Genomic DNA, 19,503 nt, shown 5'->3' on the forward strand with positions numbered 1-19,503 from the left:
CCCATTATACAGACTGAAGTAAGCCAGAAAGATTTCCTTCATTATTATCTTAATTTTCTGCAGTTCTTTTGTCTCCTTATGTAAGTTTATTTTATTCTTTTGTTGCAATGATGAATGGGATTGATTCCTTAATTACTCTTTCTGATTTTTCATTATTACTATATAGAAATGCAAGTGACTTCTGTGTATTGATTTTGTATCCCAAGACTTTGCTAAATTCACTGATTAGCTCTAGTAGTTTATCTTCAGGGTTTTCTATGTACAGTATCAGACTTCCCTGGTGGCTCAGATGGTAAAGCGTCTGCCTACAGTGTGGGAGACCTGGGTTCGATCCCTGTGTTGGGAAGACCCCCTGGAGAAGGAAATGGCAACCCACTCCAGTACTCTTGCCTGGAAAATCCCATGGACAGAGGAGCCTGGTAGGCTATAGTCCATGGGGTCGCAAAGAGTCAGACACGACTGAGTGACTTCACATTCACACTCATTCATGTACAGTATCATGTCATCTGCAAACAGTAAGAGCTTTACTTCTTCTTTTCTGATCTGGATTCCTTTTATTTCTTTTTCTTCTCTGATTGTTGTAGCTAGGACTTCCAAAACTATGTTGAATAATAGTGGTGAAAGTGGACACCCTTGCCTTGTTCCTGATCTTAGGGGGAATACTTCCGGTTTTTTCACCATTGAGAATAATGTTTGCTGTAGGCTTATCATATATGGCCTTTACTATGTTGAGGTAGGTTCTTTCTATGCCCATTTTTTGAAAAGCTGAATTTTGTCAAAGACTTTTTCTGCATCTATTGAGATTATCATATGGCTTTTATCTTTCAATTTGTTAATATATTGTATCACATTGACTGATTTGCATATACTGAAGAACCCTTGTATATTGGAGAACCCTTGCATCCCTTACTGCTTTTAATATTCTTTTTTTTTTTTTTTTAGTAAGAATATCACTGTATTTATTCTCTTTCAGGAAATTTTTCTATAACTTCAACATTTTCCTCTCAAAACATAAGAACAAAAGAATCCCAAATCTTAGAACTGGATCACTTGGCCCTTTCTCTTCTTATCTTCTCCGAGTTCAAAATGCTTGCACCTCTTAATGGCCAGCATCCTCTTGGATCTGCAGTTGGGCTCAACACATTCAAGTCTCAGCACGATCTTCTTTGTGGTTTTCGCCTTCTTCTGGAAAATTGGCTTGGTTTGCCCACCATAGCCACTCTGCTTCCGATCGTAGCTGCCTCTTTCCCTGGGCATACAGGGAATATTTGCCCTTCTTATACTGGGTCACTTTGTGCGGCTGATGCTTTCCACACTTCTTACAGAAAGTCCTTCGGGTTTTAGGGACATTGACCATCTTTGCAGTAGAGGTGTCTTCGCGGTGGAAAGGAGAGACCCGCCGTCCACGTTCCTGCCTCGCTCTGCTTGAGCCTCACAGGAAAGGCTGCTTTTAATATTCTTTCTTTGTGCTTAATCTTTGTTAGTTTGATTAGTATGTGTCTTGGCACGTGTCTCCTTGGGTTTATCCTGTATGGGACTCTTTGCGCCTCTTGGACTTGACTGACTATTTCCATTTCCACGTTGGGGACATTTTCAACTATAATAGCTTCAAAATTTTTCTCATACCCTTTCTTTTTCTCTGGGACCCCTGTGATTCAAATGTTGGTGCATTTAATATTGTCCCAGAGGTCTCTAAGACTATCCTCCGTTCTTTTCATTCTTTTTACTTTATTCTGCTTTTCAGAACTTATTTCCACCATTTTATCTTCCAGCCTACTGTTTTGTTCTTTTGCTTCAGATATTCTGCTATTTATTCCTTCTAGAGTATTTTTAATTTCAATAATTATGTTGTTTGTCTCTGTGTATTTCTTCTTTAATTCTTCCAGGTCTTTGTTAATTGATTTTTGCATTTTCTCCATTCTGTTTCCAAGGTTTTTGACCATCTTTACCATCATTATTCTGAATTATTTTTCAGGTAGTTTGCCTATTTCCTCTTCATTTATTTGGACTTCTGTATTTCTAGTTTGTTCCTTCCTTTGTGCAGTATTTCTCTGCCTTTTCATTATTTTTGTAAAACTTGCTGTATTTGATAATCTCCTTTTCCCGGGCTTCAAGGTTGTATTCGTTCTTCCTTTTGGTTTTTTCCCTCCTAAGGTTGGTGCAGTGGTTTTTGTAAGCTTCATATAGGGTGAGATTTGTGCTGAGTTTTTTTCTGCTTGTTGTTTTTCCTCTAATGAGCCAGGCTGAGTGAGGTGGCAATCTTATCTGCTGATGATTGGGTTTGTATTTTTTATTTGTTTCTTGTTTGGATGAGGCATCATGCACAGGGTGCTACTGGTGGTTGGGTGATGCCGGGTCTTGTATTCAAGTGGTTTTCTTTGTGGGAGTTCTCACTATTTGATACTCCCTAGAGTTAGTTCTCTGGTAGTCCAGGGCCTTGGAGTCAGTGCTCCCACTCCAAAGGCTCAGGGCTTGATCCCTCAAGGTGGTGGAAGCATCCATGGTCCGGCGTCCTGGAGCCCCTACAGAGAGGCATTGCTGGGTGGGAGGAGATGCTGATAACACTGGCAATGGCTCATGTCATGTTAACTTACAGTGTACTTTTCTCTGAAAGGTACCATGAAACAATGCAAGATGGGCAATTTCATACTCCCCCCAACCTGACAGCATCTTCCCCTCTCAGTCCTCCACACAGGAAAGTGGGACTCATCCTTTTTCTCAGGTAGATTTTGCTTAGCAATCCATCAGCCTGATTAAGCTTGCTAAGGTAAAAATCTGCATTTTTAAACTTATTTGTAACATCCAACTCTAACATCATGGCCTTTTAGATCATAAGCCCACCCTTAGAAGCAATGCAGAAAGAGGCTAACTCATCCCCCAAATGGATCACTTCTCTATGTTATTACTGAACACCATTGCTACAGTGTGAGCTGTTTCATGAGCATTCACATGAAAAAGAAATAAACTACACTCTGGCAAAAATTCATCCTTATAACTCTTCTCACGAGTTCTCCAATCATGTTCTTTCTAATTCTTTGGCCATCCGGTCAGCCCATCAGGCTAACAATGTAGAATTATATCTTGTCTTATCACCTTCCAGGGAGAGTGGGTAATCACAACTTTGAGTTGTGTTACTGAGTACTCCCCTCCCAGCTGCCTTTTGGGTGATAATTCTGAGAGGCACAGTACTTCTTTGTCAAACACAAGCAGCTGTCAACATGGTATGAAGAAAAACAACAACAAATGGGTCAACTTGCTAAAATGAACATCCCGTGAGGCACAGGTGTGGGATAAGAGAGTCAGCATTTTAGCTGAAAACTTGTTCCTACAGCTGCTCATGCCTCTAGGACTGATTTGAGTTCAGTATACTTTGTGCATGTCCTCTGATAAGGGAGAAACTTTTGCTATAGCATACAAGAGACTATCAGTGTTCTACCTTCCAAGATCATTATTTCACTGGGACACAACAAAGTCTTGATTTTCCAGATCTCAAACCTGAAGAAACATGGCTCATAACCATTTCTGGTATCAAAAACTATCAAGCAGATCTCAGTTGCAGATGACAAAAATGTCTCAAACTATTTTAAGGAGAATGAGCTACTTACAACGCTGTTAAAACAATGAAAGAACATGTCCTAATCTCTGCCTCATCCTAGGAATGGCTCCTAGAATAACCTGGCTGAACTGTGCTGACAAGGAAAATGATTTCTTTATTAAAATCAGGAATCTGGACATCATCAAAATACTATCATAGTATTGAGCTCCAGGAACAGGGCTGAAAAGATCAGAAAGTTACTGATAGAACTGTCAGCACTAGTTTATCAAAAGATCTCAACTAGCAAAATGAATCACACAAACTATCAACTGTTGACCGACTTAACTCACTTTAATCAAGATATTAAGTGAGTTGAGAGATAACAACCTCAGAAATGCAGCTACAAACACCCTAATGGCAGAAATCAAAGAGCCTCTTGGTGAAAGTGAAAGAGGAGAATGAAAATGCTGGCTTAAAACTCAACATTCAAAAAATGAAGATCATGGCATCCGGTCCCATCACTTCATGGGAAATAGATGGGGAAACAGTGGAAACAGTGGCAAACTTTATTTGGGGGGGCTCCAAAATCACTGCAGATGGTGACTGCAAACATGAAATTAAAAGATGCTTTCTCCTTGGAGGAAAAGTTTTGACCAACCTAGACAGCATATTAAAAAGTAGAGACATTACTTTGCCAACAAAGGTCTGTATAGTCAAAACTATGATTTTTCCAACAGTCATGTATGGATTTGAGAGATGGACCATAAAGAAGCCTGAGTATCAAAGAATTGACGCTAGATGACTCTTTCAGAGTCCCTTGGACAGCAAAGAGATCAAACCAGTCCATCCTAAAATCAATCCTGAATATTCATTGGAAGAGCTGATGCTGAAGCTTCAATACTTTGGTCACCTGATGCAAAGAGCTGATTCACTGGAAAAGACCCTGATCTGGGACAGATTGAGGGCAGGAGGAGAAAAGGGTGACAGAGGATGAGATGGTTGGATGGGATCACCCACTCAAAGGACATGCTGTGTGTGCTTAGTTGCTCAGTCATGTCCAAATTTTTGGGACCCCATGGACTGTAGCCTGCCAGACTCCTCTGCCCTTGGGGATTCTCCAGGCAAGAATAGTGGAGTGGGTTGCCATACACTCTCTCAAGGGGATCCTCCCCACCCAGGGATCAAATCCAGGTCTCCTTATGTTTGGGCAAATTCAGGGAGATGGTGAAGACAGGGCAGTTTGTCATGCTGCAGTCCATTGGGTCACAAAGAGTCGGACATGACTTAGTGACTGAATAACAACCACCACTTAACTCAGCATCAAAATCAAGTATGTGAGTACATTTTACTGGTGGAACCTAAGCTTTAACTGGAATCTTTGCTGAAATCTTGGGAAATAGTCTTTATTTTGTTATTCTCTACACTAAAAATACCAAGAAAGTGAAGGTGAAAGTTGCTCAGTTGTGTCTGACTCTTTGTGAGTCCATGGACTATATAGTCCATGGAATTCTCCAGGCCAGAATACTGGAGTGGGTAGCCTTTCCCTTCTCCATCAGATCTTCCTGATCTAGGAACTGAACCAGGGTCTCTTGCATTGCAGGCAGATTCTTTACTAGCTGAGCTATGAGGGAAGCCCAAAAAATACCAGGTGGTGGTGGTGGTTTCGTTGCTAAGACCGACTCTTGTGACCCCATGGACTGTAGCCCACCGGACTTCTCTGTCCCTGGGATTCTCCAGGCAAGTATACTGCAGTGGGCTGCCATTTCCTTCTCCAGGGGATCTTCCTGACCCAGGAATCGAACTCAGGTCTCCTGCATTGCAGGCAGATTCTTTAGGAGGATATTGTAAAATATCTTGATTAAGACAGACTTCTGAACCTACAGCAATCACTGGCAAGCTGGAATGCAGGTGAAGACATGATCCTGTCATTCACCCAGAAGAGAGGGGCTAAGAATGGGATGATGGTGAGAGAAAATTGGTCACATATCTGTGTTCATAGCACTTCTGCACCTACGCAGATGCCTTCCCATCTATATCATTGTTTTATTTTAATATATATTATCAATCATTTAGACAAGGCAATTTTTTAAGTATCTAACTTATTTTAATATATTCTAGCATTTGGGGAACATCTGCTAAAAAGAAGAGTTCTGGGATTTGGAGGGTTTCTATTCTTTACAACAGATTTGTTTTAGCCTGTGAAGGAAGATTAGAGAGTATGCATGTGTGTTAGTAAGAAAATGTTAAATTTATTAAGATTCAGTAAGAGTAGCATAAACATTAGACTAAAAATTTATTTTAAAAAACTACAAGGAAGAAAAACAGGAAAGAAAGTATTATTATGCCTCAGAAAATGAAGCAGTTGCCTGGAGCTAAGGAGAAAAATGCATCTAGACACAAGGGACAAGCTTTATGAAATAACTAACCTGAAATACAAAAATGTGCCAAAATACATATTTAGGAACACAGTAATGAAAATATTGCAGCAAATGCTGTGAAAGGCTCCGAGAGTTGCCTTGTATCCTGTATCCTTATTTCTTTTTATTTTCTAATCTCCAACTGTTAGTGCTCTGCCTGTGAAACATTTTATAGCAATTAATCATGCAACATTTTATTTCTAAGGGAGAAAAAAAAGAAAAAAGGAACAAAACAGAATCATATGTCAGAATCATATGCTCCCATGATGAAAAATATCAGGGCCAGCATGTCATTAATCAGGTGATCTAAATCTTAGCCTATTTTAATTCTTAGAAATAGGGAAAGAAGAAACTAGGAGAAACTGAGAAAAAGGAATGACAAACATGGAGAGGAAGGGGACGAGGAGGGGAAGAAGGACCAGGAGCAGAGGGAAAGGGAAATAGGAGGTTAAAGGGGAAGAAGAAAGAAGGAAAGATAAAGATGTAGAGGAAGAAAAAGTGAAGGAGAAGGTGAGATAGGGGAACTGAAGGAGATGAGAAGAAGGAAGGAGACTGGAGAATTAGGAGAAGAAACAATATTAACAATAGCTCCAACATCCCTTGTTATTCCAAATTGATGTGAATTTTCAAAATCAGCTGTATTCTTCCTTTTCTTTTCAGTGGCTAAATAGCCCCCAGATGCAGCAAGAAGGCTATTTCTGCTTCCTGAACTCAACTGCCTCTTATCATGTGTTTGTTGTTGTTTAGTCTCTCGGTTGTGTCTGACTCTTTGTGACTCCATGGGCTGTAGCCCACCAGGCTCTTCCGTTCATGGGATTTCCCAGACAAGAATACTAGAGTGGGTTACCATTTCCTTCTCCAAGGGGATCTTCCTGACTCAGGCATCAAACCCATATCTCTTGCAACAGCAGGTGGATTCTTTACTGCTGATCCACTAGGGAGGTCCAGATCATGTTTTAGTGTACACTTAAATTTTTTGCAGTTGGGAAGACTTTTTGAAAATATGGTGTGTACAGATGTGTGTATGTATGAGTCACAGAGAGACAGATTGACTGAAATTAATAGAACATAAATCTTGCATTCTGAAATTATCTTTTGATATTTGTAACTGGAGGCTACCATTTTAAAGCTGAAAAGAATTAACTGTGCTATACCTCATAGAACTGTTTATCAGTATTTATCAAGGCATTAATCAGACACTTAAAAGAGCTAAAATTTACCATTTGATTCCCATAAAAGAGAGAAATTGGTTAAAGTCAGAATGAAGTAACCTCTACTCACTAATACTAGTATAACCAGATCTTTCTGTATAATTCTCCCTTTAACAAAACATCTCACCTTTTCAGGAGACTGTCCTGTCTCACACAAACCTCACCAGTTCATTTTACTTGTGAAAATAAAAATATACTAACGTGACAGAAATGAGAGTAATTCTAACTTTTAATATGTTTCTATATATAATCATCCAGACAGGCTATTATTCTAAGGAATTTGCTGGTTTACTTTGTTCTTTCTGTTTTCCCGCTCTGATGAATTGAGTAAGAATAATAAAAGTAAGGCTGTTGATTCAAGACTCTGAACCTCAGAACTGGCTGTCAATCATGCAGTGAATCTGGTCTTTATCTAATCATTATCATTCAAGTTTCAGATGTATAATATATTACACATAAAGAAAACCAATGATTACTATGATTATTTTAAATGACAATTAAAACATTGCATTTTGATTCTGTGTAGATATGAAAATGTCTTAAATTGAGTGTTCATCAAAACAGTTAAAGCTAAAATGATCCTGAGAATATGAGAATATAACCTCATATTCTGTTCCTTTTACCTGTAAAAGAGGGAAACAGTTGAAAATTGAGACCACTTGATATATAAATTTTGACACTAATTTTTTTTCCTATAAAATAAAATATATTTCTGACATGGAATTGTTTCTTTGCTCTCTTTTAGATGTGTTTTAAAAAGAAGTTTTTAAAAAAGAAGTTCTTAAAAAAGAAGTTAGTGATTTATTTTGCTCCCACATAAATATGGGTTCAGAGGAACGTCATCTAAGGCTTGTGTGTACAAGGACCACAATATTTCCAGCTCACTGCTCCATCATTCCTGGCATTATCTCTCATCCTCGTGGTTTAGGGAAGCACCTGCATATAGAAGGGAGTAAAATAAAGAAGAAAGAATAAAAGGAGTAGATGCTTCCTGTTTTTTTTTTTTTTTCCCCCTTTCTTTAAGGTTTCTGGAAACTGTCATGAGACACTTCTGGTTACTTTACACTAGCCAAAATTCTGCTATATACTGACACTCAATTGGAAAGGAATGTGAGAAATGTGGTCACCACTCAGGATAGCCATGTGCCTAGCAGCTACATCACACTGGAAGAGGAATAGCGTATTAAAGACATCTACATTTCCCTGTCATGTTTTCTCTTCATTTTCTTTTCCTTCTAGAGTAACATTCCTTTTATTTCCTCATTTCCCAAATGTGATCTTTAACTTTCTAATCCCAGAGTCTCTGCTAACAGAAGAAATAGAAAAAGCCCTTGGCATTTTATGAAACTCTTAAAGATTAGTATTTTATGTAGTAGATTTTTAAAGTGATGATATTGCCTATAATTTTCTTGAGTATATACTTATTTTTTATTAGTTGTAAGAATAAGTTCAAATCCAACTTTTGTAAAGTGACTAAAATTTTGTTGCCTTTCCACATGTAATCTTAGCACATAATCTTATATATCACAATGCAATTTATTACTAAAGCACTTTGGTGACATGAGGTTTTATTTGGTATAAGGTATTGCTCAAAACTACTCTTTCCTATCTTGGTAAGGTATTATTACTTTCCTGTTGCACAAACATCAAGCTTGTTTAGGTGAATTGCTTCATGAAAAAATGTTATTGGAAGTGACGTGTCACCTCTGAGCAGGAACCTTAGAAATTAGCACATGATTCACCTGTTCTCTTTTTATTCTGATCACCAGTATTGCCAGATAGGGGTGGAACTGCATGGATCCTGAGCAAAGACAATGTGGAGCAGAACTGCATTTGACCTGGGAGCATAAAGGACAGTTGTGTTTTTTTTTTTTTTTACTCTATCATCATTTTGCCTATCTTAACTTTAAAAATCATTATTTATAAATTTCAGGATTTCTCAAACCCACTCATCTTGCCAACCAACTGAAACCTCGCTTTTCATTGAAATTCAACTTTGAATTCAAAATGCTTTCTACAACACAGAATAAAATCTATACCTTAAAAAAAAGATCAAATTTGTCTGAAGCTCAAAACTCTTGGAAGAGTTCTCTCTTCTGCCCAAAAGCCAGTTTCCTTGACTTAATATGTCAGTTCTTCCCTGTAACTTAGGTCTCATCACAAATGTACTTGGCCAATATCTCTAAAAAGAATCCCCCTGCTATCTGAATCTCAATCCCATAACTATTTGCCTCATGTCACCAACCAAAAACATTCTGTTTAATTTGTGGTTTGGTTATTTTATGTCTCTTCTCACTAGTCTCTAAGCAGAGGAAAAATGACATTTATTGCCTGGAATGAAGTGGATAAGCCATAAATGTTGAGTAAATGGTTAAGATGAGATACAACACAATTTTCATGAGATGAATCTGACAAGAAATCCCTACTCTTAATTCAAAAGAAAAATAATGGATATCAAAGTAATTTCTTGCTTTTCAGAGTAAAACTTTAAAAAGATCATCATTTGGATAAATCTATCATCATTTTCTCCAACTATATCATATCATCATCCATAAATGTTCAGATGCAGATTAAAGTAGATGATAATTCCACCATTCTATAGCAATTGAAAATTCATGTTTATGGTGCACTTGGAACTCCGAAATGCTGAGGAACATTATCAGGTAGAGAGAACTGTGATCAAATTCAGCAGTAAAAATTCATTTGATCTAACCGTTCATTGTTCTGGCTAATGGAGGCAGTTTAGATAGATATATCAACTAGGAAAGCCTCATTCACTCTCAGAATCCTGAGATTCCGTCTCTAAGTATCCAATTAAAAATATCCTCTTTTCAATGTATAATGAAAGGGGAGGATTTAAATTCAGCTGACCACAGGCAGGCTGGTTCTCAAAGAGCAACCTCTTGGTTGATCCAAAAAATGACAATTTAAACTATGGTTGTTTAATAATGGGGCCTCTGTGATTTATGAAAATGATTTTAAAAGAAAATCTTATTTCTCTTAGAGGGTCCACATAAAACCATTTTTGATTGCACAAAATTTTATATAATGGGAAAATTTATTTTGTAAAATTATATACAGCATTCTGGAGATAATGCTTGTGTATAACCTTTTTTATTCACTGAGAATAACATGATTTTTACATAATTAGCAGCTATAAATGTTAACTGATTTACTAATGCTGACTTTTTCAGTTCTGTCACTAACTTTCTACTAGCAATATTTCTCCTTCATCAGCTAAACTAACTGAATCCAACAAAATACACGCAAGACTTTAACAGTTAAAACTACAAAACATATCACATGTTCTATAGAGATGATAAAACTTCAGACAAAATCTCAACAGGCTTTTTGTTGGTAAACAGTGGTTATCTAATTTAGCATATGTATGGAAAAAGGAAAGGTCCTAAAACAGGAAAAGTAACCTTTCAAAGAATAAGAAGGTTGTAGAATTGCCTTTATCAGATTTCAATACTGATTACAAAGTTATACTCATCATGACACTGTGGCATTGGCATAAAATTAGACAAGACAACAATGGAACAGAAAATCCAGAAATAACATTCTTATTTATGGTGTTCATTATTTTTCAAACCAAAGCCCCAAACAAATTCAATGAAAGGAAATAAACTATATTTTCAACAGACGATGTGACACACCAGAATAAATTTGCAGGGAAAAAAGTGAACTTCAGCCATACCTCTCCCATACAATGATTATCTCACAATGGACTGTAGACACAGGAAGTAGAGCTAGAGCTGCAGGGCTTCTAAGAAAAACATATCTGAGGACTTGGGTTTAGCAAAGGTAACTTAGAGGAGATGTGAAATGTACTAACTGTTAACAGTAACTGATAAACAGGACTTCATCAGAATTAAACACTTTAGCTCATGAAAAGACAATAGATAAGAAATAAAAAGGAAAGATCAGACAGGAAGATATTTTGGTACAGATACTTAATGAATGGTATCGAGACTATATAACATAGTTTAACAAATTAAAAGTAATTAAAAGACAATTGGCTAATAAAAATTGAGTAAGGGAGAGAAGATTAAAAACTTAGAAGATATATGAATGACCAATAAACATTTCCAGGTCTTTTATTGTAGAGAAATTAAGACCTATATCCACAAAAAGGTATATTCACAATGTCCATAACAACATGAACTTAACACTGAAAATTAACAAAAATGACTCAATCATATAGCAAGATAAATAACCAACTATCCTCAACATCAGGGCGAATAAACACACTATACAACATTCTTGCAATTATATAGTATTTTTAAAAGAATAAAATACTAGCATGTAGAACAACATGGATGAATCTCAGATACATTATATTGAGTGAAAGAAGTCAAATACACTGCCCCAAAAACAAAAGCTACTTTGGGACTCCATTACATGAATGTCAATAGCAGGTGAAATTAACTTACGGTGATAAAAATAAAAAGCTGGAGATGGATGGGGGGAAAAGATAGTTAGGGAGTTTGGGGCTGACATACACATACTGCCATATTTTAAATGGATAACAAACAAGGACCTACTGTATAAGGCAGAGAGCTCTGCTCAGTATCATGTAACAACCTAAATGGGAAAAGATTTTGAAAAAGAACAGATACATATATCCCACAAGGGCTTCCCTTGTGGCTCAGAAGGTAAAGCGTCTGCCTACACTGCAGGAGACCCGGGTTCGATCCCTGGGTCAGGAAGATCCTCTGGAGAAGGCAATGGCACCCCACTCCAGTATTCTTTCCTGGAAAACCCCATGGGTGGAGGAGCCTGGTAGGCTACAGTCCATGGGGTCGCAAAGAGTCAGACATGACTGAGCGACTTCACTGCACTTCAGATACATACACAACCAAATCACTTTGCTGTACACCCGAAGAACATTGTTAATCAGCTATACTCCAATACAAAATAAAAAATTAAAAGCAAAGAGTCATTTCTAGTACGCATTGGAATTGACTGAATGGGGGCATAAAAACTATCTGGAATGACAGAAATCTTTCCCAGTTTTACTGAGTTGTTGGTTACTTGGTACATTTTTGTGTCAGTATAATCAAGTTTAAGGGACCTCTAGTTCTGCATACGGAGAAGGCAATGGCACCCCACTCCAGTACTCTTGCCTGGAAAATCCCATGGACGGAGGAGCCTGATAGGCTGCAGTCCATGGGGTCACTAAGAGTCGGACACGACTGAGCAACTTCACTTTCACTTTTCACTTTCATGATTGGAGAAGGAAATGGCAACCCACTCCAGTGTTCTTGCCTGGAGAATCCCAGGGACGGGGGAGCCTGGTGGGCTGACGTCTGTGGGGTCGCACAGAGTCGGACACGACTGAAGCGACTTAGCAGCAGCAGCAGTTCTGCATAAGGAACTTGGAAATCACCACTCTGTCCTAAGAAGTAAAAAACTGAACACACTGGAAAAAAACAACCCATCTTAAATCCGTAAGAGAAGTGAGGTCAAAGCACAGACACTGCTGCAGACTTAACAAATGCTGGGAGTGTGCTGACCGCCCCACTGACTATTCCCTGCCTCTTGCCCTCCCCTGGGGCGTTCCCGTGTTCGCTGAGACACAACAGTATTGAAAGCAGGCCGATTAGCAACCCTCCAATGGTCTCGAAGTGTTCAAGCAGAAGGAAGTATCGCATATCTCTCTCTCCAAATCAAAACTTAGTGAGGAAGGCAGGTCAAAAGCTAAGATCGGCTGAAAGGTAGGCCTCTCACACCAAACATTTAGCGATGTTGTGAATGAAAAGGAGAAGCTCCTGAAGGAAATTAAAGGTGCTGCTCTGGAGAACACCCAGATGGTAAGGAAGTGAAACAGCTTTACTGCTGATAATGAACATTTTACTGGTCGGTATAGACAGTCCAACTAGCTGCAACATTCCTTTAACCCATAGGCTATCCAGAAGAGGGTCCTAAGTCTCTCTGTTTCTATGAAGTCTGAGAGAGGTGATGAAACAGCGGAAGTTTAAAGCTAGCAGAGGCTGGTTCATGTGTTTTAAGGAAGAAGCCATTTCCATAACATGAATTTTGAAAGTGTTCAACTGTGGGTAAAAATCCATTAATATTAAACAACATTGTGTGCTACAGAGAAATCATTCCTAAAGAGTCAATCAATATGGAAAACTTCACTCTTGTCTTATTTTAAGACACTGCCACACCACTCCAACATTTAGCAGCCAACACCCTGATCAGTCAGCAGCCTTCAATCTTGAGTCAAGACCCTCCACCAGCAAAGATATTATAACTGGTGTAACTTGTGAATGTTCAGTTGTGATGGTCAGCAATCACATATTTTTAAATTAAGATATGTACATATTTTTATGTACATAACTGTGCAGAAAATATTGCACAGTTCATAGACTACAGTGTGGTTTTGATTTTTTAATTGATCTGTTTGTTTTTGACTGTGCTGCACGTGGGCTTTCTCTGACTGCAGGAGCCGGGGCTCCTCTCTGTCTGTGGCGCTCAGGGCCCTCAGTCCGGGGGCTTCTCTTCTTGCAGAGCACTGGCTGTAGGGCTCGGGGCCTCGGTAGCTGCAGCTCCTGGACTCCAGGGCACAGGCTCAATTGTGGTGCAGGGGCTCAGCTGTTCCAGGCACCTGAGATCTTCCCGGATTCGGGATTTCACCCTCCCGTGTCTCCTGTATTGGCAGCTGGATTCTTTACTGCTGAGCCACCAGGAAAGCCTGTGCTTCTATTATACTGTCAAAATGGTCTAACAGTATGTTTGTGTTCCTTGCTTTATATCACCTAACAACTGTGAAAAGCAGATGAGAAGGAAGATAAATGACTTGAGAAAGGTAACCTGGAAATTCAAGTCTGACATCAATAATGAACAGATCACCCTTAGGCATATTTTCCATCCTCTTCCCTATTTCCTGCTTACCTCCCTTCTTTCTGTTCACCCTACTTTGCTCCATGCCTGCAATGCAGCAGACCAGGGTTCGATTCCTGGATTGGGAAGATCCTCTGGAGAAGGAAATGGCAACCCACTCCAGTATTCTTGCCTGGAGAATTCCATGGACAGAGGAGCCTGGCAGGGTTGCAAAAGTCAGACACAACTTAGCGACTAAACAACCACCACGTTGCTCCATGGGCATCTTACCAGAAAAGCACAGGTTGGAAAAAAGAAAGAATGATACAGTAAAGAAACAAAGTTCAAGAAAACCAAAACAGACTTGTCCTTTCCAATAAGCAGACTTTCTGGATTCAGAATTATTCCCCATTCTGCCATGAGGCCACAGAGGGACGCTCAGCAGAAAGACTCCAAACAAGGCCACCCCCACCGGACGCCTGCTTAGGGGCAGCTGCTGTTGTTCAGTGCTCAAATTTGTTGCTGCAAATCCCATGTGTTTAAGTAAACATCATGTAGATTAAAGATTGCTAATGTGAACCAAAGATGATTATTTTTTGTAACAGCTAAGTGAAACTATTTAGCAACATAAGATAAATATATGTTATTTAAAATGGTTTCCAAAATAGTCACAAGCTAGACCACAGGAAAAAATTGGGGCAAGATGGAGAGATTAATTATAAAAATCTCAATCAATTCTGCACTTCAATAGCTTCACTTAAAAAATTAAAACTGCAAACTACAGTTTAAGCAAAAACATCCTCTTTGGAATTCTAGTCAGTGAACCCAAACCAAAGAAAAATGTTTCGTCCCATATCAAGTGATCAGCCAGTGTGTGGTTTCCGAGAGCTGCTGTAACAAAGTACCACAAACCAGGTGGGAAGACAAAAATTTTTTTAAATGTATTCTGGTTTTTTCTCCCCGCCCCGCCCCGGCCCCAGAGGCTATTAGTCCGAAATGAGATGTCAGGATGTTTGGTTCCTTTGTGGAGGTACTCAGGGAGAATCTGCGCCGGGCTTCTGTCCTAGCCTCTGCAGGCTGCCGGCAATCCGAGTTGTCCTTCATTTGTATCCTCCAAAATCTGTTCCATCTTCACGGGTTTCCTTCCCCTCCTGTCTCTCACTTCTGGCCTCACTTCTTCTTAACAGGGTATTATTAGCCATAACTGAGTACGACCTCATCTTAATGAGATTCCATCTTCAAAAACCCTGTTTCCACATAAGGTAACATTCCCATGCTATGAATGGATGTGAATTTTTGAGGGAGATATTTCAACCCAGTACACCTAAAATTCACATTTGTACTTACATGTTTTAAGACAGTTAATGCTCAAAGTATGCTTCTATAACTTTTATCATGATCACTACGTTATTTTTCAGTTAATCATATAATCACATATCCCAATTGCATAACCTAAAAAGAGTGAATGGTTTAGATCAGAAACACGTAAAACATATGGGACTATAATTGTCCTTACATGGGAGAGATAGGGTAAGTTATATAATTTTTGTTACATATCTAACCTTCCACCTCAACAAGAAAAAGAACAGAAATTAAAACCTAAGAAACAAAGAATATGGAAGGAAAAAAAGATAAAAGCAAAGAAATACAAATACTAAAAATGTCAAAAAGGCAACTAAACAACCAAAAGTTAACATTGGTTGTTTGCAAAGGCGGGAGAGGGTGTGGAGAAAAGGGAATTTGCCTACACTGTTGGTGAGAATGTAAATTGGTACAGTGAAAACAGTACGGAGATTTTTTAGCTTAAAAAATTGAAGATAGAGTTGCCAAATGATCCAGCAATCCCACTCAAAGGCATATATTAGGAGAAAACACTAATTCAAAAAGATACATGCACCCCAGTGTTTACAACAGCACTGTTTATAATAGCCAAGACATGGAAGCAACTTAAATATTTAGCAACACATGAATGGATAAAGCAGATGTGGTATACACACAGAATGGAATACTATTCAGCCATAAAAAGAATGAAATAATGCCATTTGCAGCAATATGAATGGACCTAGAGATTGTCATACTGAGTTAAGTCAGAAAGAGAAAGTCAAAGGTCATATATCACTCAAATATGAAATCTAAAATATTATTTTCATTCTTTTATCCATTTATTATTGTTATTCTTCTTACTATTACTACTACTGTTATCTCATGTGCCGATGTGAACAGAGACAAAAAAAAAGCAGAGAAACAATTATAGTTCCTGAACCTAAGAAATGAAAACAGACTGACAAGTAATGATGACAGCAACGTCAATGCACTGCAAGATGCTGACACTAGTACAATGAACACTGACATTTTTCTGATTCTGTTGGTCACTTTTTTTTTAACTTGAAAAACACAAACAGGCTCACAAACTGAAAGCAAAAGTGAAAGGGTTTGTGGAATAAATTAGGAGTTCAGAATTAGCAGAGACAGACTACTATATGTAAAATAAATAAGGTCGTAACATACATTACAGGGAACTATATTCAATATCTTGTAATAAACCATAATGGAAAAGAATATGAAAAATTATTTCCTTTCATATTATTTTCATATTCAGTTATATATATATATATATAACTGAATCACTTCACTTTATATCAGAAACTAACACACTATAAATCATGTTTCAATAATTTTTTTAAATTTAAGCTGGTTCTTTGAAAAGATTAATAAAATCTCTAAATGTTTAGCAAGACAAAAAGAAAATGCAACTTTAGTATCAGTGACATAAAAGAGTATAGTACACCTCACTACAGATTTAGTGACATCAAAAAGATAATATAAAATATGATAAATACCTTTCAGACAATAAACTTGAAAATTTACATAAAGTGGATGTTTCTCAGAAATAATATCCTCACCTTACAGGAGCTGACAGAGGAAGCTAAGTCAGATTAATTTGGTGTCTGTTTTAAAAATTGAATATTATTAAAATCTATTGACCCAAAGAAGCCCCCTGGCAGAGATGAATTCACTAATACAGTCTTCCAAATACTATTTATGGGGGAAAAAAGTAAGCTTACACAAACTCTTCCGGAGAATAGAAAAAGAGATGGCACTTAATATGTTTTATGAGAAAAGCATAAACTTAAAACCAAATCTACATAAGAATATCGTCAGAGCGCATTATTGAAAAGCAATCTCTTTTTGGACTATATGTGGAAATGTCCTAAGTACAAAGTGAAATCATCAATACAAAAAATTGCATCATGACCAGGTGACATTTTTTCTAATAATTAAAATATTAATTTTACATTAAAAAACTAACATAATTCTCCATTAACAGATAAAAGAAAATTCCTGTGATTGGATAGGTAAAGGAAAGCAAAGTAAAAAGTAAAATAGAACAAAATAAAACTAAACCTCCCAGCATCCTAGGACACAAGAGAACATTCTTAACTTGATAAAGACTATCTACGACATAAAAGGAATGAGAAACAAAACTACCGCAAACATCATTCCTAACGATAAAATATTAAAAATTTCCTCTAGTTTGGTAAAAAGCATCACTATTGCCTCTTTACTCACCATTATTCTGGAGTTTGCAGCCAGCATAATGAGGTTACAAAATTTAAGAAGCATATAAGTATTCAGAGAAAGGAAATAAAATAGCTATTAGCTTCACATAATTGCATACATAGATAAAACTAAGAAACTAGAGATATGCTTTTATAATTAATGCATAAATTTTCTGTAGTCCGTAAATACTTGTATGAATATATACATGTAACATCATATATATAGCAAAATATAGAATGAAATTTTCATATTATTCACAATACTATCAAAAAATCATAAAATAGAAATAGTTTGGGTTGAATATGAGGAAAGATGTGTAGTACCATAGTATTGAAAAATTGTAACGTATTTTTGAGAAAAATTTTAAGAGACAATGGTAAGGTACATCTTTAATTTATCACAGAATAATATTAAATACTATTATATCACTTCACAAAGAATCCCATTTTTCCTACCACTGACCTTTATGTTCTTGACATATATTTTAATTCTACATAGGTTGCAAATGTACAATGAATTTTCATTATATTTGCTTTAAAGAGTCAATGGTCTTTAAGAAAACAGCTCTCTTCATCAAACCTGAAGAAACTTTTTTCAAATTTAAGTGTCTGTGCTGGCGCTAAAATTTTTCAACCTTCAATTTTGAAAATATCTTCATTTCACCCTTATTTTTATAGAATATTTTATTTAGTATGAATTTCTAGGTTGACTTTTTTTCTTTCTGCCCTTCAAGGTTTTGCTTCACTTTATTCCAGCCTTCATAATTAGTCATCTTTTGCTTTTATTGTTTGCCTGAATGTAATGTGTCTTTTTATCTTTGGCTAATTTTAAGTTTTTTTTTACCTTATCTTTGATTTTCAAAAATTTGATTATGATGAGTTTAGTGCTGTGTGTGCATGTGTGTTTAATCTTGCTTGGGGTTAGCTGTGGGTTGATATCTTTAACTAATTCTGAAAATTTTTCAGTCACTATCTGTTCAAAATTTTCTTCTCCCCTTCCCTACTTTTTCTCATTTCTGAGACTCTAATTACAAATATGTTAGTATGTTTAAGATTATCTCATAGATATTGGACAGTTCTGCTCAGTTTTCTTTTAAAATCCCCCCCTTTTTTTTTCCTCTTTGAAAAAAGAGGAAAGTAGTGGTTTGTTTTATAAACAAACTAAACAGGTAGTTTGTTTTATCCCTTTTACTGTGTAGCATTTATTAAGTCCACAGAATGTATTTCTTATTTCTGATGCTGCATATGTCTGTTCTGCCATTTCTTTTTATTTTCTTATACTTCACATTTTTCTGTTGAAATTTCCCAATTACTTACTTATGCATTTTGCCATCTTTCTCCTAAATCATTCACTATATTAACCATAGTTATTTTAAAGTCCTTTTCTTATAGAACTAATATCTAAAACATCCACAGAATTACTTCTAGTGACTGTTTTCCCTCTGTCTTCTGATTCACATGCTCTTGTTTTATTGTAAATCTCATAAATTTTGTCATATATTGAACTTGTGTGTCAAAGAAAAATAAAGATTAAAATCAGTGATATTTAACCCAAGATTAAGGACATGTTTTTCCCACTATTAAGCTGCTTCAAGGGTGAAGAATCAATATAACATATGTTTCAGCTGGTTCTGGGATCAACTTCACCACTGGCTTCTCAATATTTTGATTTTGAGATCAGAATATTTCCTTCAGCTTGGTGTGCTATCTGAGCACTGGCCAAATTTCCAGTGACTCTCTTTGATTTCCAATTCAGTAGCTAATTTTCTGGATTGTAGGAGATCCCTCTCTGCTTTATAGTCTAGTTTTTTACTTTTTAGGTGACTGGGGACTTCTCCTTCCTTTCCAGCCCTGCCCCTAGTTTTTCATCTTTGAGATATCTTTCTCCACCTTGGCCTACCGTGGGTTCTGATTGTAACTAAATAAAAGTCTTCCCTGCTGGCTCAGATGGT

General features: G+C 37.1%; 1 pseudogene; it reads right to left on the reverse strand.

The window, feature by feature from the left end:
- Positions 1-941: 941 nt before the first annotated feature.
- Positions 942-4,483, reverse strand: LOC122422271 (annotated as a pseudogene).
- Between the last annotated feature and the right edge of the window lie 15,020 nt (positions 4,484-19,503).

This window comes from Cervus canadensis, chromosome 19 (assembly GCF_019320065.1).
Source record: "Cervus canadensis isolate Bull #8, Minnesota chromosome 19, ASM1932006v1, whole genome shotgun sequence".
Lineage (NCBI taxonomy): Eukaryota > Metazoa > Chordata > Mammalia > Artiodactyla > Cervidae > Cervus > Cervus canadensis.